The 27,122-nt window shown below is 50.2% G+C and overlaps 2 non-coding genes and 1 pseudogene across 2 annotated transcripts; 1 reads left to right on the top strand and 2 right to left on the bottom strand.

Moving 5' to 3' along the window:
• Positions 1 to 1,581: 1,581 nt before the first annotated feature.
• LOC123359751 lies at positions 1,582 to 1,696 on the bottom strand (annotated as a pseudogene).
• A 4,439-nt stretch (positions 1,697 to 6,135) lies between these two features.
• TRNAS-UGA lies at positions 6,136 to 6,217 on the top strand. The gene has a single exon. It is a non-coding gene; the product is annotated as a tRNA-Ser (tRNA).
• Positions 6,218 to 11,915: 5,698 nt separating this feature from the next.
• On the bottom strand, positions 11,916 to 11,987 carry TRNAD-GUC. The gene has a single exon. It is a non-coding gene; the product is annotated as a tRNA-Asp (tRNA).
• Between the last annotated feature and the right edge of the window lie 15,135 nt (positions 11,988 to 27,122).

Genomic DNA, 27,122 nt, shown 5'->3' with positions numbered 1-27,122 from the left:
TGGTAAGAGACACAGGACTAGCCTTGCAGTTCAGGTTTCTCAATTCTTGAGTGAAAGATGCAGTGCTTAGAAAAAGCTAATGTTACTTTGGGTTTACTTGACTAAGTTAAACTTAAAATCAAAACCTAATAAACAAAGAATAAAAACTTAGGGAAACCGAGCTTAGCCGAGTTACTTTGAAACTTTAAGTTTAAGAACAAGTACAGCCTATTGATAGTAGAGAGAGAGAGAGTGGAGGAAGTAAGTCAGAATGATAGAGCGACGTGCTCTAGCGAGGTGGGTTACCTCTTTTATAGGGCACAAGCACCGGAAATCCTTCCTCCTATGCCCAAATTTCATTCCTTACCCACAAAACATTAGGGTACACTTACTTCATAGGCTAGTATGTTTGTGCGTGTTGATGACATGTACATATGCACAAGTTCCCTTGTGGTGTACCTGTTAAGTCTGTGGGTACAACACTGAAAAAAACTCCTATGCCATTGTCCATTGTTGATAGGTCTAGGTAAAGGTCTTAGACAGGTGTGGGTATTTCTCTATTTAAGTAACAAGATAAAGGTCAATTTTCCTTTCTGAGTAAAAGGTCACACTATAGAGATGCTCACTTTGCCTTAGCTTAACATACAGGATATGGCCTGTAGGTCCTCGTAAGTCATGTGCCCCAGCCAGGGCCGCCCAGAGGGGGGGGCAAGTGGGGCAATTTACCCCAGGCTCCGGGCCAGGCAGGGGCCCCCACGAGAGTTTTTCAGGGCCCCTGGAGCGAGGTCCTTCACTCGCTCCGGGGGCCCCGGAAAACTCTCGTGGAGCCCGGGCCCCCGGAGCTTCTGCACTCCCGGTCTTCGCTGGCGGGGGTTCCTTCCTCTCCGGGATAGAAGGACTCCTCCCGCCGCCGAATTACCGCCGAAGCGGGACCCGCCGCCAGAGTGCAGCCGGGTCTTTGGTGGTAATTCGGCAGTGGGGGCGTCCTTCCGTTCCGGGACCCGCCGCCGAAGTGCTCCGAAGACCTGCGGTGGGGGCTGCACTTCAGCGGCGGGTCCTGCTTCAGCGGTAATTCGGCGGAGGGGGGTCCCCACATGGGTCTTTGGGGGCACTTTGGTGGTGGGTCCCGGAATGGAAGGACCCCCCGCCACTGACTTACCGCCGAAGCGGGGCCCCCTGCCGCCAAAGACCCCGGGCCCCCGGAATCCTCTGGGCGGCCCTGGCCCCAGCCCCCTAATCATTTTTATTGCCCTCTGCTGGACTCTCTCCAGTGTGTCCACATCCCTTCTCATGTGGGTCCCAACCCCAAAAGTACTCACATTTCACCCCAATGGCTCCAAAATGTACATAGGGTGCTGCCATGGTCAAGTCACTCTTGAGCCTGCTGGTGGAGAACAAGGTGAAAATTAGCCAGGATGTTACTCAGTCAATTCCCTCTGCTCCCAGCAGGTGGTATCGGAAAGCTCCAAGATGGCTCACTTCCCTTTCTCTCATCAGCTTTAGGCCCCAGGGTTACAAATGCACAAACCAGTTGGGATTCTCCCCTGGGCTCAGGGTGTGGGGCTGCTCTGAGGGGATGGACTTGCACACTTGGGATATTAGTGCGAAGATACAATTTCAATTTCTCATAAAGAAATCTGAGGGAAAAGTTTTCAACTAGCAATAATCACACCTCAGATTAACTTCATTGGTTATGATACTGCCACTTTTTTGGGTAAAAATCTTATTTAGTGAAAGGAAAGCTGCAGTGACAGCCTGGTTACTGGGGTGCAAAACATTTTTCCCCTGGGAGAAACAAGAAGTTAGAATTAGAAATTTACATCATTTGTTCCAATGTTGGCACAGGTTTAATTTTGCTTCTGTGTAGGTTTGTTTCAGGTTGTGACTGTTTTGGTTTATTGGGTTGTTTTGTTTTTTTAAATTGGAATGGAGCTTTTAATTGACATTTGCTGGATTTGAATGGCTGACCTACAACACCAGTTTTGACATTGTTCTGCATATTTTATACAGATTTGGCCAGTATTCAAGGATTCGATTCCTTTATAGGAGATTTTAGTGGTCAGGCTTATTTATTTTATGTTATTTTATCATCCTGCTGTAGCACACCTTTTCTATAAAAAGTTGAAATTATTAATTTATGGTATTTGTTAGTTTTTATTTTTAAAAACAAAGTTTTTCTTAGTGTTTGGGTTTTAAATTAAGCATTGTTTTTGGTTTCAATTTTTTATTTTGGCTTTGGTTATTGATGGGATCTTTAAGCACTTTGGATTTAATACTAAAATTTGGACAGCTTTAGATTATTTAAAGTAAACCCTGTTTACTATTTTATTTTAATAAAGGTTGTATTGCTCTAACCCTTGGCCTTTAAGTGGGAAGGAGCAGAGGCATGGGCGGCATGGCCCCCGTGAAAGGTGGGGCCAGGTGATGGGGGGCACAGCCCCCCCAAATTTTTGCCTAGCCCACCTCAGTCCCCCACCAAATGAGAAGAGTCTGATGTCACCCCTGCTGGTCACTGGGTGTCACTGCTGCTCCATGGGAAACATGCTCTGTGCATTACCCAGATTGGCGGGAAACACACTCTGTGCATTACCGTGACTGGTCAGTGGCGGGTCACTGCTCCTAGAAGGCAGACACACGCTGTGCATTACGCCACCTGGCCACTGGGTGTCACTGCTGTATCAAGGGAAACACCTTCTGTGCATTTCCCTGAATGACCACGAGGTGTCACTGCTGCGCCAAGGAAAACACCTTCTGTTCATTACTCTGACTGCCCACTGGGTGTCACTGCTGCGCCCAGGGAGACATAAGAACGGCCAGGCTGGTTCAGACGCAAAGTCCATCTCACCCAGTATCCTTCTGTCTTCTGACAGCGGCCAGTGCCAGGTGCCCCAGAGGGAATGAACAGAGCAGGGAATCATCAAGTGATCCATCCCCTGTCGCCCATTCCCAGCTTCTGGCAAACAGAGGCTACAGGCACCATCCCTGCCCACCCTGGCTAATAGCCACTGATGGACCTGTCCTCTGTTCATGTATCTAGTTCTTTTTTGGAACCCTGTTATAGTCTTGGCCTTCACAACATCCTCTGGCGAGGAGTTCCACAGGTTAACTATGCAACTGCCCTGACTTTACCCCCCCCACCCCGGGTTGTATATGGAAAGGAGGATGAGGATGAGGAGAGCCATGATGTGTCTGTCACTGGCTGGTGCCTCAGTTTCCTCTAGGCAGCAGTGCTGCAGGCTCCTTTGATCAGTTCCCATGCAACTGTGTCGGGGGAAGGGGGAGTAGAGGCTCATGCCTCCCAGCCCCACACCCCTCTTCCAGCAGCTGGGGAATCCAGGCCAAATGTAACCCTGGTAGCTGGGACGGGATTAGCCTGGGCCGGGGTAGGGCTGGGGAGGAATTGCTGGGGAGACAGATGCACCCGCTGTGAGGGGAGATCCTCCCATTCCCTGCCAGCCCCCCTCACTCCTTGCAGCACGGCGCCACCTAGCACTTCTTACTCTGTCGTGGGGGTGTCTGCTGCCTGCTTCTCCCTTAGCATCGTCTCTCCCCCAAGGCACTGGTGTTGCCTGTCCTGTGCAAACAGGCAGCCCCTGGTGTGCCCCGTGGCGCTGCCCTGCAATTGGGGGGACAGCTGGTGGATGGAATATGGGGGTGGGCAAGGCTAGGGACCAGGACTCCTGGGTTCTCCCCCCAAATCTGGGAGGGGAGGGGAGGGGGGTTAGTGCATAGAGTGAGGGAGGGGCAGGGCTGGGATCCAGGGCTCCTGCTTTTTCTGGTTTTCTCCACCTCCTGAAGCTGCCTCGGTCCTTTCAGTGCATTTCCTGTTCCAAATTCATTTCCTGACTTGTGCAACCCACCCCAGAGGTGGCTGCATCTCAGTGTTGGGTGAGGCACCCTTGGCTGCATCACCCCCTAACCGCATCTCTCTCTCCCTGCAGGTGACCCTGCAGCACTCGGCAAACATCCGCAAGATCGTGGGGGGCGCTTTGAGCATTGAGGAGGCAGGGGCCAGGAGCCCAGCCGCCCCCCCCCCGAATGGGACCCAGCCCTCCCTACTTTTTACAGGGATTAAAGAGGGGCAAAGGGGGGCAAATCAGAGGAGGGGGTGGCCAGGGTCTGAGCAGGGGGTGGAAATTGACTGGTCGGGGGGTCAAGCAGCTGGAGGCAGAGTTAGGAGAGGGGCTGAAGGGCAGAGTCAGGGAGGGGGGAAGGAGCCGGAGTTCAGCCCAGGGGGAGGCGCTGCCAGAGGGTTAAACCCCGGCACAGGCAGGGGCAGAGGGGTAACAGTTACCCCGGGGGGCTGAGACTCCAGTGTTTGCAAAAACAGGGTGGGGGGAGCAGAGGGGCTTTTCTATTTCCCCTCCCACAGGCAGCACCTCTCAGCATGGGCTTCCCAGGGCTGGGCTCTTAAAGGCACAGGCACCCCACTGCCTAGACCCTGCAGCTCCTCTCTGATGTGACCTACTGAGGTGCTGAAGTAGGAGACTCAATTCAGTGAAACCGGCATTTCCTATACGCCCCCCAGCCAGGGGGCTGTGCACCCCTTCCCCGAATTTCCCCAACACCCCGCCCCCCAGTGGTCAGGTAGTTACATGCAGCGCTGCCAATGTTGTCACTGTTTGCAAATCTGAATGGAAATTGAAACATTAACACACACTTTAAAAGCAGATACAAGGTATGAAAAATACTTGTACCTGAGAAAGTAAAATAGGTTTGAAAAGTCTGGACAAAGCCGGGTTCCTCACCCAGCTGTTGTTTTTTCTGACAATGTCGGTGCATTGGCTTCGGCAATGTTGGCCAACCTCAGAATTTCAAATGATGGTTTGGATGCAAGGTGTGAATGACTCTCCCCTGACAGCTAGTGATGACCAGGGTTGGGGGAGGCTTTGGGACCAGACTGTATTTACATGAACTCACCTGCTCTGCCGAGGTGTCCAGGAGACAGAGCTGGGCTGCCTCTGCTCTAGGTGCCCAGAGGAGGAGGGAAGGTGTGTGGGGCTCCAGACTGGGACTCTTCCTCCCTCCTGCCAAGCCCTGACTCTCAATCCCAGCCCTAACCCTCCTTTCTTCAAGCTCCATGTGGGCCAGAGGAAAAGTTTGGAAGGAAACACAAGGGCCAAACTTGTGGGCATCAGGTGAAGCAGCAAGAATCCCAACCATCAGGGTACCAAGCTCTAGAGCCCCAACCCATTGTGGCCACCGCAGCCAAAGACCTGGCTCTAGGAGATGTGAGTCACCCAGCAGGAGGGGGGAGACTGGCTCTTGCACAGCTGGAGGCAGGGAAGTTGAGCCCTGTAAGCTCCAGGGCTTCACCACAAGCCAACACAAGGTCCCACTGAGAGTTGAAATCAGATTGCAGGATTCAGAGTCCTGAGTGCTGCCCATTACACCATGGGACCAGCTCATGCTGCCCTCTCTGCACATCGGTGACCCTCACGGGGCTGGCTTGTGTAAGGGGGCTCTTGGCCCTTTACTAAAACTTAGCGGGGTGGGGGGCGGGGTTTGGTTGGCTAGTTCCCAGTCCCGGGGGAAGGGCCAATGGGAAATCAGGACCCTGAGACTGACAGTCCCCAGGGGCAATGGGGAGAGGCCAAAGCTCCAAGTTAGCCGCACTGACAGGCCAGGCAGTGTAATGAGGGAGTCACCAGGCCAGGGGGTCCCATCCTCCCTGGGAGCTGGAACTGCCTGGGACAGAGTGGGGCAGAGCTAAGGAGAGAGCAGGAGCCCGAGAAGAGCCGGGGAGCAGAGCTGCGCAGGTGTAGTGCCAGAAACTGCTCCCTGTAGGACTTTGCTACCTGTAGCAGTTACTGAGACCTGAGGTTGTTCTTATTTGCTAACTTGTCATAACTGGCTAAAACTTGACAGTGGTTTCTCTAGCTAATATCAGTCCCTGGCCCTGTGGTCTAGACATCCTCATTCACATCAGGCTTCAAGTTGAGAATCATTTCCCATTCCCACTCTGTGGGAGGGGAGACTTTTAAACGTGCTCTCTGTGCGACTGCACATGGCTAAGCAAAGAGAACAAAGCCCCAATCCTCCCTGTGCTTTGGGAGCCAGGTTTGCGGTGGGAATTCTGTAGTTCAGATGACTTCACGCCTGGGCGTTGTGATTCTTTACCAGTTTCTCTGGCGTTGGGGGAGTTTTGGGTTCACAGCTGTGATGGCCGAGTGGTTAAGGTGTTGGAGTTGAAATCCAATAAGGCCCACCTACGCAGGTTCAAATCCTGCTCACAGCAAGGTCTTTTTTTTAGCCAGTCTCTCACCTGGGCAATACCTCTGTACAACCACCTGAAACACTCTCAATTCTCTCCCCAACCCAAGTCAATCCTGTTCTGCTCCTTTCATCGAGATCCCTGGGATACCACCTCACACTGTGTCCCTGAGGTGTCAGGCAAACTCTCAGCGCTTGAAGCCTCTGCCACTCACCTAGTACCCCATGCCCCATAGGTTAGCCATGTTGATGTGCTCTCCTTCACGTAAATCCGCTCAGTGCGACTCCTGGCCTGTCCCTGAAGAAAGGTGTATCCCCTCTGCAGCTGCTGTGAGCTTGGGTCAGAGGACTAGGAAGCTACCGCCCTCCCTCCACTGGTTCTGCTATGGAGAAACAAGTCCTCTAAGCCGAGCTCGCTAGGATCCCCTGAAAACCCATCACCCAGCTCCCAAACCGAAGACTGACCCCACCCTATCCAATCAGCTCCTTTTCTTTGTCTAGCTCCTGGGCAGAGGTGTCACCTCCCCTCCCCAGGCCTAGCTCATGTTACAGTCTGAATACCTGTGTCTCACGTAAAATCCTCCCTGGTTTTCCCATCCCCCACATAGACAGCCCCTACTCCACCACATCAATATACGATCACGGCCAGGCGCTGGGGGCGCAGGCAGCAACCCAGCGGAAAATGCTCAGCTCTGCGCTCTCGGGGCGGCCACCTACCTCGCCGGCGGCCACAGGTCTTTCTCAAGTCTCCCCATTACAGTCACAGGTCAAATGCTGAGCAAAGGAAAAAAGACAGGAAGCCAATCCCATGCCTGTCCCTTTTTCTGTCTTCCTCCACCCCTGGACCAACTCCCTCCCCGTTTGTCTGGGCCATTGTCCTCATGGCCCTGGCCAGCCTATTTCCCTTTGCAGCTCTGAAACGTGCCCCCACGTGCAGGCCCCGGGGGAGGCTTTGGCTAGGGCGAGCGTGTCCTTGCGAGGTAATTGTCTCTCCGGAGGTGAAAGTCATCAGTGCGGGGTGCGAAGGTGTTGTGTATTTGGTTGTCATGGTTTTTGTTGCTATGGCAACTGAGTTAGATTATTATGGGTTAGCTCAGCCGGTTTCAACCGGCTGAGTGAACTCTCTGACTCTGTAAATAAAATGGAGGTTTTGGTTAGCTGTCTGCTCTCTGGCCTCAAGTGATTGCTTCCTACACCGGCTGCCCCAAGGATATAACACTGGCGACGAGGGTGAGACTCCCATGCTGCTTCAGTAACAGAAGGAAGTAGAAGTTAACGTAAAGAACAAACAAACAAAAAAAGCTGCTTGTTTGCACTGACTGTGAAAGTGAAACTAAAATCATGGCTACTCTGACCAGGCCCCTGGAGCCCTTTGATGAGTATACAGAGCAGTGGCATGTGTATACTGAGCGTTTTGAGCTTTTTGGTATTGCAAATGACATTACAGAAGCGAAGAAGGTGCCAATATTCTTAACTGTTGTAGGGGCTAAAACCTACTCTCTGCTACGCAGCTTACTGCACCCTGTTAAGCCTGAGACGAAATCTTACAGTGACATTGTGGAAATCCTGGGGTCTCATTTCTCCCCAAAACCACTGGTAATTGCTGAAAGATATAGGTTCCACAAAAGAGACCAAAAGGAAGATGAAACAGTTGTACAATTTGTAGCCATTCTAAAAAAGCTAGCAGAACACTGTGAATTTAAAGAAATGTTAAATGATGCCCTGCGTGACAGGTTAGTGTGTGGCCTGTACAGTGAAGCTATACGGAAGTGCCTACTGACAGAGGCTCAGCTTACCTTACAGAAGGCTGTTGATATTGCTGTCTCCATGGAACTGGCTACAAGGGAGGCACAATACATCGGTGCACCCCCTAGGGTGCAAAAAGTGTCACAAGAACTGACCCACAAAACGGTGCAGAGTCAAGAATGTTACCGCTGTGGTAAGCCAGGACACCAGGCATCAGAATGCTGGTGTAAGGACCTGGTGTGTCGACACTGTGGCAAAAAGGGACACATTGAGTATGCCTGTAAACAAAAGAAAAAGAGGCCTGTGGTCTGGCCGACAAAAAGAGGAACCTTGCATACTCTAGAGCAGACCCAGGATGATCAAGGAGACACCTCATCACAAGAGGAAGTGCCACTGCATGTTTTGTCTTTGGCAGCGGGCTCACATGACTACTGGGTAACCCCCTTATTGGAGGGCAAACCTATACGCATGGAACTAGACACCGGTGCAGCTGTCTCGCTGGTTCCTGAGACTGTGTATAAGGAAAAGCTACAGCATCTTCCGCTTAAGGCAACAAAAACTGTTCTGAAGACGTATACAGGTGAAGCTGTGCCCATGTTGGGCACTATTGATGTTAAAGTGGAGCTCAATGGACAGGCGGCTAAATTGCCACTGTTTGTGGTGAGAGGTAACTACCCAGCCTTAATGGGTAGGTCTTGGCTTGGGAAGATTCAGCTGAACTGGGCAGAAGTGCACCAGATGACTAAAGAAGAAACCAGTCTAACCCCTATACTAAGGAAACATGCTGCTGTTTTTGGAGATGATTTGGGAAGTATGAAGGGAATCACTGTGACATTGAACATTAAACCTGACAGTCCACCAAAATATCTGAAAGCCCGAACTGTGCCATATGCCATCAGGCCAAAAGTTGAAGCAGACCTGGAGCGCCTGGTCACCAATGGAGTCCTAATACCAGTTACCCATAGCTCATGGGCCACTCCTATCATTCCAATAGTGAAGAAAGATGGCTCTCTCCGGATTTGCGGTGATTTTAAAGTCACTGTCAACCCAGTGTTGTGTGCAGAGCAATACCCGCTTCCCCGCATCGATGACCTCTTCGCAGGCCTGGCTGGGGGACAAAAGTTCAGTAAGATTGATCTGAGTCAAGCATATTTACAGATGCACGTCGATGAAAAGTCCCAAGAGCTGTTAACTATTGTGACTCATAAGGGGCTTTATCGATACTGTTGCCTACCCTTCGGAATCACATCGGCTCCCGCCCTGTTCCAGAGGGCTATGGACCAGATCTTGTGTGGCTTGTCAGGAGTTCAGTGCTATCTGGATGATATCCTGGTCACTGGAAGAAATGAAGAGGATCACTTAAAGAATTTAGAGGCTACCCTACAAAGACTGGAAGAGTATGGCCTACGAGTTCGCAAAGACAAGTGTGAATTCTTCAAGCCCTCTGTTGAATATTTGGGACACATCATCGATTCTGCAGGTCTTCATAAGGCCCCTGCAAAAGTTAAAGCTATTGTGGAGGCTCCCCCACCTCGAAATGTAAGCCAGCTGCGCTCATTTCTAGGACTACTGAACTATTATGGAAAGTTCATCTCACAGTTAGCCACACTGCTAAAACCACTTCATGAGCTCCTTGGGCAGAACAAGGCCTGGAAGTGGACTGAAGCCTGTGATGTTGCATTTAACAAAGCTAAGGATGCATTGTTAAATTCTGAAGTTCTAACGCACTTTGATCCATCCTTACCCCTGCAATTGGCCTGCGATGCCTCCCCTTATGGAGTGGGAGCAGTCGTGTCACATATTATGCCTTCAGGAGAAGAGAGACCTATTGCTTTTGCTTCATGCACTCTAAGCAAAGCAGAAACTAACTACGCCCAAATCGAACGTGAGGCATTAGGAATTATTTTTGGAATTCGGAAGTTTCATCAGTACCTGTTTGGGCGAAAATTTACTCTTCTCACAGACCATCGACCTCTGACATCAATTTTTGGACCCTACACAGGCATTCCCCCATTAGCTGCTAGTCGTATGCAACGTTGGGCATTGTTACTTTCAGCACACACATATGAAATCAAATATCGGAAATCCACTCTACACGGCAATGCAGATGGCCTCTCAAGGTTGCCTTTGCCGGTCAAACACCAAGATAGTGCCCAAAAGGAAATCTTCTACTTTGAACAGGTAGAGAATACACCCATCACTGCTACTCAGATAAAGAAGGCAACTCGCGTTGACCCAGTATTGTCCCACGTTATGGACCTGGTGATGCATGGAAAATCTCGACAAACCTCTCCGGTCTCATCCGACCTTGTTCCCTACATGTCCAAGCGGACGGAGTTATCGGTCCAATCTGGTTGTTTGTTGTGGGGGAGACGTGTCATTATTCCACCACCACTGAGATCACAGATGTTAGAACAGCTACATTCCGGTCACTGTGGAATAGTGCGCATGAAGGAAATTGCATGAAGCTATTTTTGGTGGCCTGGACTGGACAGCGCTATTGAAGAGAAGGCAAAAGCTTGTATGTCATGTCAGGGTGTGAGGAATGCACCCCAGTGGGCACCCCTACACCCATGGGACTGGCCTGAAAACCCGTGGCAACGTATTCACGTTGACTTTGCTGGACCCCTTGAAGGAAGCATGTTCTTGGTGGCAATAGATGCCCATTCTAAATGCCCAGAAGTCTCTATAATGCAGTCCACTTCTGCAGAGAGTACTATCCAAAAACTACGAGGACTCTTTAGTCGTTTTGGTCTGCCAGAACAACTTGTGAGCGACAATGGACCGCAGTTCGTTTCTCAGGAGTTTCAAAATTTTATGAAGGCAAATGGGATACACCACATCACGTCAGCACCATATCATCCGTCCACCAACGGATTAGCTGAAAGATTTGTGCAGACAATGAAAAACGCTTTGAAATCAGCAAGGGGACAACACTCCATTCAAAAGCATCTGGATACCTTTTTAGTTTCCTACAGAAACACACCTCATGCTACGACCCACGCATCTCCGGCCTTTCTAATGATGGGACGACAGCTGCGCACTTGCTTTGATCTGCTGAAACCTTCTGAACCCCGACAAATTGTGCAACATCAGCAGCAATATCAAGTCATCAGACGGGCACCCAGAGCAAAAGACAGAACCTTTAGCCCGGGACAGCCAGTTTTGGCTCGGAATTATACTTACAGAGCTAAATGGGTTCCGGCCACAGTCATCACTCAAACAGGACCTGTTTCCTACACAGTCCGGACTGCAGAGAATCTTACCTGGTGGCGACATGTAGATCAGCTGTTGCCAGGTCATGCCAGTCCGCAGGACCCATCTGCAGTTGAGGGGTCTGACTTCACCTCTTCTGGTGAGGGACTGAATCACGAGTCACCTGTTTCTGACTGTTCTCCTCCATTACTGCCGGCAGCTGAGATACCCCTTTGCCCAGCACGAGCTGATACCACCTCCTCACCTGTTCGTGCTGCGGACCCTGAGCCCCTAGTGCTTTTGGGTGCAATAACAGCAGAATTAGCCGTAATCCACCTAGAGACAGAAGGCCTCCTCATCGGCTGGATCTTTAGCTAGGGCGAACCCACAGTTATGGGGCAAAATAATCCCCAGGATTTAGCCGGGAATGGAGGCAGTCTACCCTCCTTCTCTAGTCTAGTGTGTGTTTTATTTAGGGGATGTTCTTATTAGGGGGGGAGGAATATGTTGTGTATTTGGTTGTCATGGTTTTTGTTGCTATGGCAACTGAGTTAGATTATTATGGGTTAGCTCAGCCGGTTTCAACCGGTTGAGTGAACTCTCTGTCTCTGTAAATAAAATGGAGGTTTTGGTTAGCTGTCTGCTCTCTGGCCTCAAGTGATTGCTTCCTACACCGGCTGCCCCAAGGATATAACAGAAGGGAAATGGCCGTCGAAGGAGAATGCAAGGCATGTGGCGGGCAGGCCAGGGATTTCTTTGTCCCCCCTTCAAAAGAGGTCATCTTCCCCGTCGGGGAATCGAACCCCGGTCTCCCGCGTGACAGGCAGGGATACTCATCACTATACTAACGAGGAAAGGGGCACGGTGAGTGGCCCAAGCTCCCACAGACCAGCTATGGTCAGCGTACCCCTACACCGTCGCATGGGCCCCAGCAGGCAACAACACCCCTGGCCCTCTTCTGCTTCCCAAAGGCTTTGGCCGCAGCAACAGCCCTGGCCCTCCTCACCTGCCCTTGCCCAGCAGGACGCCTTTCCGGGCCTACACAGCTCCTCACACAACACCCGCCTGGGACCTTGCCCTCCCCTACCAGCTCAGCAGCACCTTTTTTCCTCTCAAAACCTCCTCTTGCCACCCTCCCCCTTCCACACTTCACACTCACCTCATCACAAACTCACCCACGGCCCCTTTGGCTTCTCAAGCGCCTCTGGAGGGACGCAGCTTCCCAGGCACGCAGATCCTTCCCTTCAGTGGGTGTTTGGCATGGCAGGGAGCAGCCTGGCTGGGTGCTTTTGTGCCTGTCTGAAGGCCACACATAGGCATGGTCCTGCCCTCCTCTGGCCCTGACCTCAATTGTTCTGTGGCTTTTAAGCCTTCCCTTGGAGCTGTTAGCACCAGCTGCCTCTGCTCTAAGTGCCCAGAGGAGGAGAGGTGTGCTGGGCTCTGTGACAAAGTTGGGGATTTTCTTGGGGTTTTCTGTGTTTTCCAGTGGTTCGCATGCACAGGGAGTGGGACTCAGTGTCCCCGGGTGTTACTGGTTTAACGAGGTGAGGGGAGAGGGAGTTTGTTGTTACAGAGGACCGGAGAGGGACTTGGGACCCCGGCTGATGGCCTGGAGGATGGAGACCCCAGCGACTGGTGACCTGGTGACCCGGAGACACAGCTCAGGAGTCACAGCCAGTTCTGGCCAGTGAGAGGACAATGGGCTGCGGGGAGAGGACCCCGTGACCAACCTGTTCCAGCCAGAGGGGGGCGGAGAGGAGAGGAGGCCCAGGCAACCCTGTTTACCTGGAGAAAAGACAATGGACAGAGGTGGGGCTTGGGGCCGGGGATATAAGAGGCCTAGCTGGGAAGCAGGGGGGCTCTGGGCTGGCGAGGGGAAGCAGGCAGAGCCCACCTGGCTGCAGGGGGACTGGGATGTGCTGTTACTGTGAGAGGCCAGGCCTGAGGCCCTGAGAGTTTCCTGTGCTGTGTTCAACTCTCAATAAACCCTCCTGTTTTATGCTGGCTGAGAGTCACTCCGGTCTAGAGAACAGGGGGCATCAACCCCTTCGGGGGTGAGGAGGCCCAGGGGATCCAGAGCGCGTGGACTCCCTGACGGGGCCCATGGCAGAGACAGACGTGCTAAGGCTCAGAGAGGTGCGGCTCCAGGAGGTGGAGGGGCCTGACCCTGAGAGAGAGTGGACCCCCGAAAAGGGCTGTCGCACTGAAAGGAGCACCCCCCATGGACTGCACAGGGCCAAGAATGGGCAGGATCTGTGAGTCCATGACAGGCAGTGACATCACAAAGGCCTTTTGCAGGACCTCAGACTATTGGTCAAAGGTGGTGGGGAGGTGGTGACCTCACAGAGAGATGCTGACATCAGCCAGGCAGGACAGGGGCGAGGGGCCAGGGAAACCTCAGAGACCCCTGTGGCTTTGCTTCAGCAAGTCTCCTTCTCCTGGTCTCTCTTTGAGAACTGAGAGAGTATTCGGGTTCAGGTACGTGAGCGCCAGGAGGCACCTATTTTGAGTTTTCTCCTTCCCTTTTAGTGATTTTACTAGAAAACTGCCGTCCCTGTTTAGAAGGTAAGAGCCTCCTCTAGGGAAGGGGTGTCCTGGGGGTGTCACAGTTCGGATGCCGGGGCCCCCCATTGAAGGAAGTTCCCGCCACCCTGCTCTGTGTTCGCAGGGCAGGAGAGAGCAGCATCCACGGCAGTGATTTGCTCCTGGCTGCCGGAGCAGAGCAGCAGGCTCAGCTGTCAGAACTTCCCAGAGCGATGAAAGGGGAGGGGCCCATGGCTCTGCAGCAGGAATGCAGGGCAGGCGAGTTCACGGCGGGCATTGTGGGACACTGGAAGAGGGCAGTTATGGTGATATAATGAACAGCAGCGTCTACACTGACACTCTCACTTTAAGTTTACTGCAAAAAGCTCTAGACTGCTCATCAAAGTCGTTTTATTTTGTCACCAAAACAGGACAGTTTTGTCGCCAGACGTGGCATTGTAGTGTGTACACCAGCCACAAGCCGCTGACCGAGGGAGCATAGTGTGTTTTTCACACACGTGAGCAATATAATTCTGCTGAAATAACTTTGTAGTGCAGACCTGGCCAAAGATTCACACACAGACACACAGCTTGCAAGGAAAACCTCACCTGCTCCTCTGCTTTGCAGAATCCAAACACAAGCAAAGCTTGTCAGGCTCAGGTGGGAATGCAGGGAATCAGGTATGAGCAGACACTGTATTTTAGTTACAGGCAGGCACGGTGGTTTAGCTGGCTAAAGTAGTTGCTTTGTAAACAGGAGATCTCGGTTTAATTCCCAGGGGTGCCTTGTTGAGATCCTTTTAGAGCACCTGGTATTGGCTACTGTCAGAAGACAAGATTCAGAGCTAGATGGACCTTTGGTCTAGCCCAGTGTGGTTTTTCTTATGATTTAAATTACACTCACTGGCACTGATAATAGATTTACTGATTGTTTGGGAGTTAAGAGCTGATAGGTCAGTGGTCCAAGCCCCTCACGGATGACCCCCTGTTATATCCTTGGGGGCAGCCGGTTTAGGAAGAAATCACTTGAGGCCAGACAGCAGACAGCTAACAAAACCACCATTTTATTTACAGACTCAGAGAACTCACCCAGCCGGCTGAAGCTGGCTGAGCTATCCCCTAATAATCTAACTCAGTTACCATAGGAACCAAAAACCATGACAACCAAATACACAACATGCACCGTGTGTGAGAATGAAAATTGTAAACTGCCCTTTGAAATAACGAAAGCAGCAGGCCGTGTTATTGTCCCTGCCCCAAAACAGACAGACCAATGGAGAAATGCCATCGAATCCAAGGTAACACTCCGCTGCCATTTTACCTTTTTTGCTTGCTAAACTCCTTCTTATCTGCCCGGCCCAGGCTGTCCTCTGCCTCAGCTGCTGCTCCCGGCCTGCTCCAGAGTCAAACACGCAGGGCCCCCAGGGGAACAGAGGCTGGGACAGGGCAGCAGCCTGGGCTGGGCTGGGAAGATGCTGGGAGTTCTCGTTCCCTGAGAACTAGCCTGGCTCCCTTCTCAACAGCGAACAAATCAATTCCACCTCCCCTCCCCAGGAAAAACAGCCTGGAGCCAAGGGCAGCAGGGGACGATTCCCTGCAGTTCCCACCGAGGCAGGAGAGAAGCCAGGGCATTTCTAGCAGAGCTTATGGAACTGACGTGGGGAAACCAGCCTTTAATAACAGGCAGTTCCAGTTTAAACTAAGTGTTTTTAACATGCATCTGATGAAGTGGGTATTCACCCACGAAAGCTCATGCTCCAAAACGTCTGTTAGTCTATAAGGTGCCACAGAACTCTTTGCTGCTTTTACTGATCCAGACTAACACGGCTACCCCTCTGATACTTCCTTTTCTCAGTGTTGCTCCCAGCACTTTAGGGAGTTTTTCCTTTTCTCCCTTCCAGCTGTGGTGATGGGACTGCAGCAGCTCCCCAGGGCCAGCTTTGCTCTTACATCCTTCACGTCTTTGGCTGAAGCTGTGTTTGCCACCAGTTTAATCCATAGCTGAGACTGCAGGTACCAGCAGCTAGTTACAAAGGCTCAATTCCCATCGCCATCAGTGGGAGGTTATCCAGGGCTGCAGGATTTGGCCCATGGACAGTCAAGGTGCTACAGCAGCTACATTCTTACGGGGTGAGTCCTGCAGCCTATTACCAAACTGCTCTGCCATAGTCTGCAGGGGGCCTGACTTGCTGAGAATCTGGCAGAAGAGAGACCCTGGAGCAGAGAAGGAAAATGTCCTCAGCAGTCACAGCCGGCAGGCGGAGGAAAGGTTCAGTTTCTTTTTAAACTTCTCTCCCTGCTCAAGCCTTTAATCGTTCCTGTGGCTCTTCTCTGAACCCTCTGCAATTTATCAGGGAAAACAACCAATGAACCAAACAAACAAACCAAACCAGGCTGTTCTGACTGATGTAACAATCTATTGCCTTCCAAGGTTGAATACAAATCAGATCATTCTGTTCACCCAAGAGTTCTACTTTAAGGGCTTTTTGTTTTCTAGTTCCAGTCAAATCCTGTGCAACAGCATCATGGTTAACTCACCACTTGGTCACTTCACATTCACACGTTCAGAAAGTGGGCAGGTCCAAGTCTTTCCTCCCACACCAACGTGAAAAAATCAGTGACAGAAAATGCCCTAAAGCGCCTCTGCTGCCTTGCACAACAGCCTGGGGAAATACATGAGGGAAAGTGCTTTCCTCTCCCCTCCTGATACCGAGTAACATTTCTGTCTGTCCTTGAGATCCTGCCACAGAGACAAGCCTTGAGGATGCAAATGACATGTTAAGGCTTCATTGGTTTGCACGTTCCTTTACTCCTTCATTAGTGCTAAGGGTGCATGAACTCGAAATAATCCCGCTCTGACTTTCACACCGGAGACTATTTCCAGGCTCGCAATAAAAAAAAATAAATCTTTCTTTCTAACCTGAGCAAGTTGAACCTAGAGTCATTGCGAGATGATAAATAGAGAGCCCCATGATGACTGGGGCACATAGTTATTAATTATAATATTTGTTATCTATGCAGCACCCAACACTCAATAACCAGGAGTCAGGCCTAAAAAATCCCAAGGGTTGCTTATGTTTAAGAACCGCTGCCTTTTGGGAGTAATGTTATTTTTTTCTTGGTTCTTCTGAGACTCTTGGGCCATGTTTTCTGGCTGAACTTGAAGGCTAAAAATGGACTTAACAAAAATCGTATGGTTCCCAGATTGGGGCCCTTGCTGTGCTGGGTATTGCAGATGCCCCAACCAAGAGCAGGTGCTCCAGTTGTGCCAGGCACTGCAGAGATCCTGATGAGGGTGGGGGCCCTGATTCTGCCGGAAGTTGTACAACTCACAGGGAGAGAGAGAGTCCTTGCTGCCAAGAGCTCACAGGGGAAATGGACAAAGTGTGGGAGGGCGGTTCCCATTTTATAGAAGGAGAAACTGAGCCGCAAAGATATGGTGCAATTTGTCCATGTTTGCTCAGAGGGCAAAACTGGGAACTGAATCCAGATTTTCTGAGCCACAGACTTGCCCTGAACCACAAGCCAAGCCAAGAGTTGTCGATTGCATGGCAGAGGGCCCAGTGGAAAGTTGCAGAATCTCCTTCATTGGAGGGTTATAAGAAGGGATTATACAAACACCTGTCGGGGTGGCCTAGGGATACTTGGCCCTGACTCTTGGGGTCCCTCCCTGCCCTACCTTTCTATATGATTCTGTTGTGTGGGTTTGTGCTGTGTCGTTATTCCACACTGAGCTGTTTTGCACAGTGTCACTGTGACGTTGTGACTGTGATATAATATCTCATTGAAAGATGACAGGGCCAGAAAGAGTTAATTAACTCACAGACTGACCTGACCCATGGGTGAACCTTAAGGACTGGTTAGGAAAATATGTAAATGAACAGAGCTTTGAAATGCAAGTCTGCATTGTTAGAGGTAGAAGGGGAGATGTTTGCTCAGGTCTTGTGATGGCAGCAAACAAGTCTTGTCTATTGCTATCGTTTTAATTCAAAGATCAAAAAAGGAATATTAACATTTATGATGATACTTGAGTGAAATTGTATTATTGTCTCTGTGTCTCTTTGAAGGTTGTGCTAACCTGTATTTGAACTGTTTAATGGATAAATTACTCTGTGCTAATTGCCAGGATGTTTGGGAGAAGGAGTTGAGCCTATTGTTTTCTCAGGCCAAAAGGCTGCTGGAAATGTATAAGGAGCCTGGGACACGATCCTTCTTCATCTCAGATCTGCTTTGGGTTTCAAGAGGGGGAAACCTTAAGCCACAAGGATTGAGATCCCCAGTCATTGACTGGAGCCACCCTGAATATGGACATTGGACTATAACCTATGGACTATTTCTAAAAGGACTTTTGGCAACTACAAGCTTATCTCTGCTGTGTATCTGAATCTCAAGAATTGAATTCAAGTCTGTCTGTAGATTAATCTTTTAACCAACACTCTCTCTCTTTTCTTTTTAAAATAAATTTTAGCTTGGTTAATAAGAATTGGCTATAGCGTGTATTTTGGGTAAGATCTAAATTATAATTGAACCTGGGTATGTGGCTGATCCTTTGGGATTGGAAGAACCTTTTCTTTTATATGATGAAGTAAGATTCTTAGGAATCATCATCATATCTGACAGGTGTGTCTGGACGGAGGCCTGAGGCTGGGCACTTTAAGGGAACTGCATGGTTTGGACTTCTAAGTAACCAGTAAGGTACTGTAGAAGCTGTTTTGTGCTGGTTGGTAAATCTAAGTATTGGAATAACCACCAGCATTTGGGGTTTGTCTGCCCTGTTTGGTTTGCAGTTCACCCTAATTGAGTGACCTCAGCTGGCTCCCACGGGCAGCACCGTCACAGTGGCGTAGTCGTGCAAGGATCCACAGAACCAGGTCAATTAAACTTTGGGTCAGAACCCCGCGCTATCCAAATTGGAATTTTGGTATTGAGAGTTTGGTTGGTTAAAGACCATGAGCCAGAGAGCAACAGCAGAAGCAATGAATCTGCAAGCCCTGATGGACAGCCTGCAGTTTGAATATGAGCAAAAACTGGCAGAAATTCGAATGAAAGAGAAGCAAGCCTTGGCCCAGCTGGAGAAAGAGGCTGCTGAGAGAGAAGAAAGAAGAGAAGAAAGAGCTCGTAAGGGGCGTCTGGAGCTACTGACTGCTGAGGAGAAAGCTCAACAGAGGCAACAGGAGCTGGAACAGGAGACCCAGAAAATGCAACAAGAAACTGCTAGACTCCAGCTCCAAGTCAAAAAAGCAAGGGAAGAACAGCAGAAACTGTATCCTCTTGAAAATCCAGTTTATAACTGTGTGGATATGTGGTATTACTCTGGGCAGTTTTCTGTGTTTAACCAGTTTTGCTATGGCTATGCAGAGGGGGATTCTAACCTGGTGGGAAATAGCTGTTTGTCTGTGAATGAAGTTTCTGAATGTCTGTCTAATGTCTCAGAAGTGAATCTGGAATTAGATCAGGAGCAGAAAAATCTCATTGGTGAGGAGAATATTTCTCAGAAGCAGATTAAAGTAGATGGTCAGGTGAAAGCCCTAACTGAGGAAGGAAAGGGTAGATCTGTGATGGGTGATGGATTGGTGGCTAGTACAGCTTGTAAAAGTGAACCTAAAATGGGTAACTGTGATTTGCTGGAAGTAGCTCAGTGTAGTGAAAAGAGCAGCAGTTTATCTGTTGGGAGTGGCAATGTGCCTGGCAGGGAAAGTCTGAATAAGCCTAGGCAGCCTTGTGAGCTGATGGCTTTGTCCAGTCAGCAGTTTGGGAAGGGAGGGATAGTGAAAGATGAGTGTCCCTATCCCTTACCTGTGTCCTGTGTGGAGAAATGTGACAGTGGAGGGAATGTGCCTGTGTCTGTCAGGGGTATTGACTTGCCTATGGAGGGAGCTACCTGGGTCTCCAAGCAGTTGTCTGTGAACAGCCCTGTGTGCTGGGACCAGGGAAGTAACATTCCAAGCTGTGTGTCTAGTGGAGGAGAATGTGTCTCCGGCTCTTCTGTGTCTGTGGAGCAGACACAAGGTGCCTTTCAGCCTGTGATGGTTGAGAATAGTGCAGTTGTCTCAGAGTTGGTTGTGGATACAGCTAAAGCCCAGGAAGGGAACGGTCCTAAGTTTGTGTCTGCTGGGGAGAATGGCACTGTAACTAGGTTGCATCCAGTTAGTGTCTTAGCAAAATCCCAGAGACCAGACAATTCTGGTGCTTATAGTTTGCCAGTTGCTAATGTGTGGTTGGAAAAGGGTGCAGCAACGCTGTCTGATCAGGGTGATACCCTAGCCAGGGCACAAGGAGAGCATGAAGGTGATTTAAGTGTGTTACCTACTGACAGTTTAACAACTTGTAGCAAGAAGGAAAAGATTCCTGAACTAGTTCATGGCCAAGGGAAGGAGATTACTTCTAACCTGTTATCTAGAAAGTCTGTAGGTTTGCCTAAAAGGAAATTGTCTAGAAATCTGCCTGAAGGGCCAAAGGTAATCATGGATGTAAGTAAAACCCAGAAAGAGTCTGTTGTGGCTCAGGAAAGTGTTCCTTTAGAGCAAGCCCTGGGTGAAGAGGGTAAGAGCAGAATTTCTGTGAAAGGTAAATTGTTGCTTAGAGAAGCTGCTAAGGAGAGAAATCCTCCTGGTAATCTGTGCAAGCAGTTTACTGCGACTGAAGGGTGTGAAAGTAATTTAATCAAAAAAGTTTCATTTCCTAACAGCCAGAAATTTTCTGTTGTGAATGGATCCACTAACTTTCCTTTTGAGAGATCCAGTGTGGGTAGCTTAGAGAAGGTCTCAGATGGAGTAGAAGCTGTTAAGAAAGTTGAGCAGCCATATAACCAGGTGGCTGTGTGTGGCCAGCCTGTTGGAAAGACCATGGTGTTGAGTCTGAACTTTTCATGAGTTTAAACTTAATCCAGACTTGATGTCTCTGTCTGAAACTTTTAATCAAAACTCTGACCTGCGAACTACTCCTGACACCTCCCACCTCCCAATAAGTAGCCATATCCTCCTTTGTCTTTTCTAATTTACATTTTAACCTGTTTTATCCTGTAGAATCTTGATTGATTATGCATGACCATTATGATCTGTTAATCACTTTGTTTACTTCTGTGTATAAACATTGATGCTCACCCCTAATAAACTTGCCACACTTACTCCGAAGCTTTGCTCTTAAGCTAAGGATGGTGTGAGCCCGTTGATCAACGAATTGTTGTCTGGTCTCTGACAGTTTTCTGAGCCCTATACCAACTCCGCACAAACTCGGGTGCTGGAGAGGTGAGTAGGACTTGCTTTTTACCTAACAATTTGGGGGCTCGTCCGGGATTCCTTCTGGTGCGGTGCCTCTGTCCAGTGGTCAGACCACTCATATACGAATTGGCAGGCGCCACGGGAGATTTCTCCCAGCCAATTCAATATTGAGGGGTCATGTACTGGACAGCAGGATAAACGCCAGTTGGAGGGCTCCTGTCAGACACCATGGGTCAAGGGACTAGCGTGCCTCTTGAGAGTCCGCTGGGGATTGTAAATAAGTTATGGAATGAAGGGAAACTCCCAGTACAGACAGGAATGTCTAGGAGGAAGTTGTACACACTGTGTGTAAGGAATTGGACTGGGTATACCGCGGTATTGGCCGACCCGGAGATGAGGTGGCCTTCGTATGGCTCTTTCGAACAGGCTGCCTTAAGAGGAGTAAGGAGCCAGATCGAAAAAGACCATCCGGGACAGTTATGTTACTGGTTTTGTTGGGACACAGCAGCAGAGCTGTGGAAATCTTTAAAAATTATGGCAGTCAGGTATTCTTCCGAGAGTGAACCCCCTCCATGTTATTTCGATGAAGGGTGTAAACCACGGCGTGTTTTAACTCGTCAGTTGGTCCCCACTGCACCTGCCCCTATTCCTCCGCAAGGGGACTCTCTCCAGAGTGCAGAGGGGAATCTGCAGGACTCCAAATTGGAATCTCTGCAGGGTGATAAGGAGGAAATAGAGGGGCACACCTCGGGAGGAGTAGTTACTAGGCAAAAGATCAAGCAGATGCAGCAGGGTGCACACCCCTCTCCTGAGGATAGCCCAGAGGCTGCCTCTGCCAAAACTTTTGTGAGTAGAGAAATGCCTTTACAGGTGCACGACCAACCTTTTGTGAACAATAATGGCGAGATACAACATACCAATATTGTGGAATATAAAGGATGGCTAGAATGGGACTTGAAAGAGTGGGGACGGTTGTCAGGGTCCTTTGGGGAAAATCCCCGAAGGATCACTGAACTTTTAGAAAGATTGTTTTCAAGTCATAATCCTACTTATACGGATGTAGATCAGTTGTTAAGTAGAGTTTTGACCGGAGAGGAACGTAGTAGATTGTGGATGGCAGAAAGGACATGGGGGGATAGCGATGCGGTTAATACCACTTGGATGGATAGGCGGGATCAAGCCGCTGGCTGGAATCCCCTAGACTGGAGTCAGCCAAGGCTGACTCAGCTGCGGGTAGATCGAGAGCGATTGTTAGAGAGACTCAAAGAAATGGCTCGCCGCTCGCCTAATCAGGCTAAGTTCATGCAGATTCGGCAGGAATCTGATGAGCCACCCAGAAAGTTCTGGTCGAGGCTATTGGAGGGGGCCCGAATGTTCACTCAGATGGATCCTGAGAGAGAAGCAGACCACCCTACTCTTATTTCATTTTTTGTGAATCAGTCAGTACCCCCTGTAAGGGATTATTTTTTACAGTTTCGCCCTGGTTGGGGAGGTGAGTCAGTCACTTCAGTGTTGGACGTAGCTGATTTTGCATGGGAGAAAGGAAGGGAAAGTAGCAGAAAGAAAGAGAAAAAGGAAGAATATAAGTTGATGGCTTTAGCTTTTCGCGGTGGTATTCGAGGCAGAAGCCGTGGCCGTGGCAGGGGATTTCAGGGTGCTCGGGGAAGAGGGTCCTGGCAACCCCAGCCATCAGGAAATTGTTTTCAGTGCGGACAGCCCGGTCACTTTAAACGTGAATGCCCCTGGGGACGCCCAGAGGGTCCAGTCGCATCCGCAGATACTTACACCAGGGACAAATACACCGCTGCACCACCAGCCCAGCCCGTTCCTCAGGCCTGGATCAACTACGGGCAACAGCAGCAGCTGCAACAAACTCAGCCTTCTCAATGACGGTACCCCGGGGGCGAAGGCAAACAATGTGATGGTCTTATTTCCTTAATGTCTTTAGCCGGCTCTTTCCTCACTTTCTCCCCTCCCAGCAAAGAGCCTCATCTAACCCTTTCAGTCCAGGGACTGCCTGTCTGTTTCCTCATTGATACTGGAGCTACTTTCTCTCTTTTAAATCATGCCCCCTCTCCCTGGCTATCCTCTGAGGTTAAAACTGCAACTGGGGTGGAAGGCAACCCACAGTCTCTGGGACTCACTTTGCCTCTAAATGTTATTTATGCTGATAAATGTTTTTCTCACCGTTTTCTTTTTTCCCCAGCTTGTCCGATCCCTTTGATGGGCCGGGATTTACTCTGTAAGCTTGAGGCTACTTTAACCTGCACTCCTGAAGGGGTAGGATTATTGATGACAGTGTTAGGAGATTCGGCCCTAACTCAGGGTAATTGGGAAACCCCCCCCCTCTCTCTCCCCTGACCTCACTGACTTGCCTTCAACCCTCTGGGGAATTTCTGACACTGATGTTGGCCTGCTCCTTTCGGCAGAGCCAGTAAGGATTCAAGTGAAGCCCTCCTTAGCCCCCCCGTCAGTCCCCCAATACCCCCTGTCGCTGGAAGCCCGGGAAGGCATCCGCCCCATTGTCGAGGGATTCATTGCACAAAAGCTAGTCCGCCCTCAGCGCACTCCCTGTAATACCCCTATACTGCCTGTCAAAAAGCCTCCTAAAAAGGACGGAGACCCTATTCGTTGGCGCTTTGTACAGGATCTACGGGTTATTAATCAGTATGTGGTCCCTCTTCATGCAGTAGTTCCTGATCCAGCTACTATCATCAGCCAAATCCCCTGGGATGCTGAATGGTTCACTGTTATTGACTTAAAATCAGCCTTTTTCAGCATTCCTGTGCACCCAGACTCTCAATATCTCTTTGGTTTCACCTGGGAGGGACAAAGTTATGTCTGGCAACGACTTCCTCAAGGCTACAGAGACAGCCCCACGATTTTCAGCCAATGCCTCCGCCACGACTTGGAAGGCTTCACCAGTCCGCAGGGATCCACGTTAGTCCTATACGTAGATGACATCCTACTAGGTAACCGCGAAGAAGCCGCCCTCCGCATCGATGGTAAGGCACTTTTATTATACCTACACACCAGAGGCCACAAGGTAGACCCTAACAAGATTCAGTGGGTCTCACAGAAGGTTCGATATCTGGGTTTCCTGTTAACCCCAGAGGGGAGACAAATGGACCCAGTCCGCATAAAGACTATCCAAAACTGCCCTCTGCCAAACACCAACAACTTCGAGGTTTCTTAGGATTAATTGGCTTCTGTCGACCTTGGTTGCCGTCCTGCGGGGAGTTGAGCAAACCACTCCACCGACTCACTGCTAACCTTGCTCCTGACCCTTTGCAGTGGTCCCCAGACACGATCCAAGCCTTTCAGTTACTCAAGGACAGTGTGGCCTCCTCCATGTCTCTCCGCCCCCCCAATTACAGCAAACCCTTTCACCTTTTTGTCCACGAGAAGGGCGGAATTGCTAGTGGCGTCCTTACCCAGCTGAGCGGGCCCCACCATTTCCCGCTTGCTTTTTACTCCCAGCAGATCGACCCTGTCGCTCAGGGAACCCCATCCTGCACCCGGACTCTGGCAGCAGCTGCCCTGCTGATCACAAAGGCAAAGAGCCTGACCCTGGGTCATTTTACCACGGTCTGGACCTCTCATGCCTTGTCAGCCCTTCTGCGTAGGGGCACGACCCAAGTCTTTTTGGCCCATCGTCAGCAGCAGCTAGAGGCCGAACTCCTAGAAGACACTAACCTAATTTTTGAAAGGTGTGGGCCCCTTAATCCAACTACCTTGCTTCCTGACCTGCCAGTCCTCCAGGATCAGCACGATTGTGTGGAAGTAGTTCATAGCATCTTACAGATAAGGAACAACCTGTTTGACGTGCCACTGGACAACCCTGATTGCATCCTCTTCTCGGACGGAAGCTCCTTCTATGTTGATGGCAAGCGTTTCACCGGTTATGCAGTCACCTCTGAATGGGACATTCAAGAGGCCGCCTCACTGCCAGGCAACTGGGGAGCCCAAGCCGCCGAACTCTATGCCCTGGCCCGAGCTTGCCAGTTGGCCGCTGGTAAGACCGTTACCATTTTTACTGATAGCAAGTATGCTTTTGGAGTTGTGCATTGTCACATCCACCTCTGGAAGTTTCGAGGTTTCCAGACAGCTGCCGGTAAACCCATTCAGCACCTCCCCCTCATCCACAAGCTTTTGGATGCCCTCCAAGAACCCTCGGTCCTGGCTGTAGTTCATTGCCGGGCCCATACTAAAGATGATAGCCCCGTCACCCGTGGGAATGCCCTGGCTGACGCCTCCGCCAAGGCGGCTGCCGTCTTACCCTTAGCCATGCCCACGTTGGCTATTGTGACCTCCTCCTTTACTCCACCGCACCCCGTACCGGTACCCGCTGCTGAACTACAGTCGTGGGAGAGCCTCGGAGCCACTCTGGTCAAAGGGACCTGGCTTATGCCGGATGGCCGAGCCTGCCTCCCTCGCTCCACATACCCCGTGGCAGTTCGCTGGCACCATGATAAGGGGGGTCACTACGGCACGCACGCCCTTGTGGACACCATCGCTCGCTTTTGGTATGCTCCAGGCATTCAACCCTACTGCCTGTCAATAGTGAAAGCATGCAGCACATGTCAGCGAAATGGACCTGCTCCGCCTCTTAACAAAATTAAGGGTGGAAGACCGCCACCTGCTGCTCCATTTCAGCATCTTCAAATTGACTTTGCAGATATGCCAAAGGCTTTTGGGAAAAAACACCTCCTTGTTTTGGTTTGCCCTCTGACTTCATGGGTCGAAGCTTTTCCTACTGCTAATTGTACTGCTGCCACAGTGGCGAAGATCCTCCTTAGAGACATTGTACCCCGTTTTGGCATCCCTCTCATACTTGATTCAGATCGCGGACCCCACTTTACTGGTAATGTCCTTGGCCGTTTAGAACAAGGACTGGGCATTTCACACTCCTTTCATACACCCTACCACCCCCAGTCTAGCGGGAAAGTTGAGCGTATGAATAGGGAGCTTAAGCTTACATTGGCTAAATACTGTCAGGAAACAGGGTTAAAGTGGCCTCAGGTACTTCCCTTGGTCCTGTTTCACCTTCGCACTCGCCCAACCCGTGTATTGGGATTATCCCCCTTTGAACTGCTCTATGGACACCCCCCTTTCAAAGGCGGGGCGCTACCACGTGCTGATGTTTCACTATTGGGAGGGGATCATATGACCGCGTGCCAGTTTCTCTCCCTACAGGCTCGCCTCCGTACCCTTTGGAAAGCCTCACAGTTTTCCCAGACCGTGCCGCTGGAAGAACAGATCCACCCGTTCCAACCAGGGGACTTCGTCTGGGCCAAAAAGTTCGTTCGTGGCGACGCCCTCCAGCCGAGGTTTACTGGACCCCACCAGGTTCTTTTAACAACCCAGACTGCAGTGTTCCTGGAAGGACGCAAATCCTGGATCCACCACTCCCACGTCAAGCCAGCCGTAGTGGACCACAGTGACGGACCAGCAGCTCTTGCCACCACTAAGGACACTGCCTCTGAGCAGTGGACCAGCTTACCTCTTTCAGACATCAGACTTAAATTGACTCGAAAAAAATGAGAGGACCTTTTATTCTGACAACTGTATGTTTTTTATTATGCCTTTTTAGTTTATTTTCTGCTTATGAAGATAATGCTTTTATTAGATATTCCCACGAGGTTAAAACTCGTATTTTAGGAAATAGAAGTAATTGCTGGGTATGTACTCAATTTCCAGTAAATGCAGAACAGGGACTCCCCTTCACACCCATTCCCCTGACCACTGCTAATATGACTTGGATGCCACCGGCTAGAATAAAAGATCCAGTCCAACACAATCTTACATGGGACAAAACAGGAGTGCCAATTAACAGATATCTCAGGGTAACAAATCAGACAGGATCACTGTGTTTTGTTAAAGAAAAAGGGTCAACTTTTGTGGGAACCAGTAAATGCAACATGTATTTTTAATGGCACCGCCTTTAGTAAAAACCTTGGCTTCAAGCCTTGCGCATCCCACTTATCCCATATGTGGATCCCTCACAAGCCTTCAGAGTCAGCTTTTAAGAAACCCTGCTCAGATCACGAGGGTGTCCAACTAATTGCTAAGGGATATACGATTGCCTTCTACAACTGCTCAAGCAGTACTACACTGCTCTTTGAAAACACCACTACCAAATTGTGCCTCTGCGGTTCACACAACGACCCCTCTGCATTACCAGGGGAACAGTGGTCCAACGGGTGGTGGGTTACCTCCTACTTTGAAAAATGGAATACCCGAAAC

The sequence above is a fragment of the Mauremys mutica genome, unplaced genomic scaffold (assembly GCF_020497125.1).
Source record: "Mauremys mutica isolate MM-2020 ecotype Southern unplaced genomic scaffold, ASM2049712v1 Super-Scaffold_100186, whole genome shotgun sequence".
NCBI lineage: Eukaryota > Metazoa > Chordata > Testudines > Geoemydidae > Mauremys > Mauremys mutica.
This window is presented reverse-complemented; position numbering and strand designations above follow the sequence as displayed.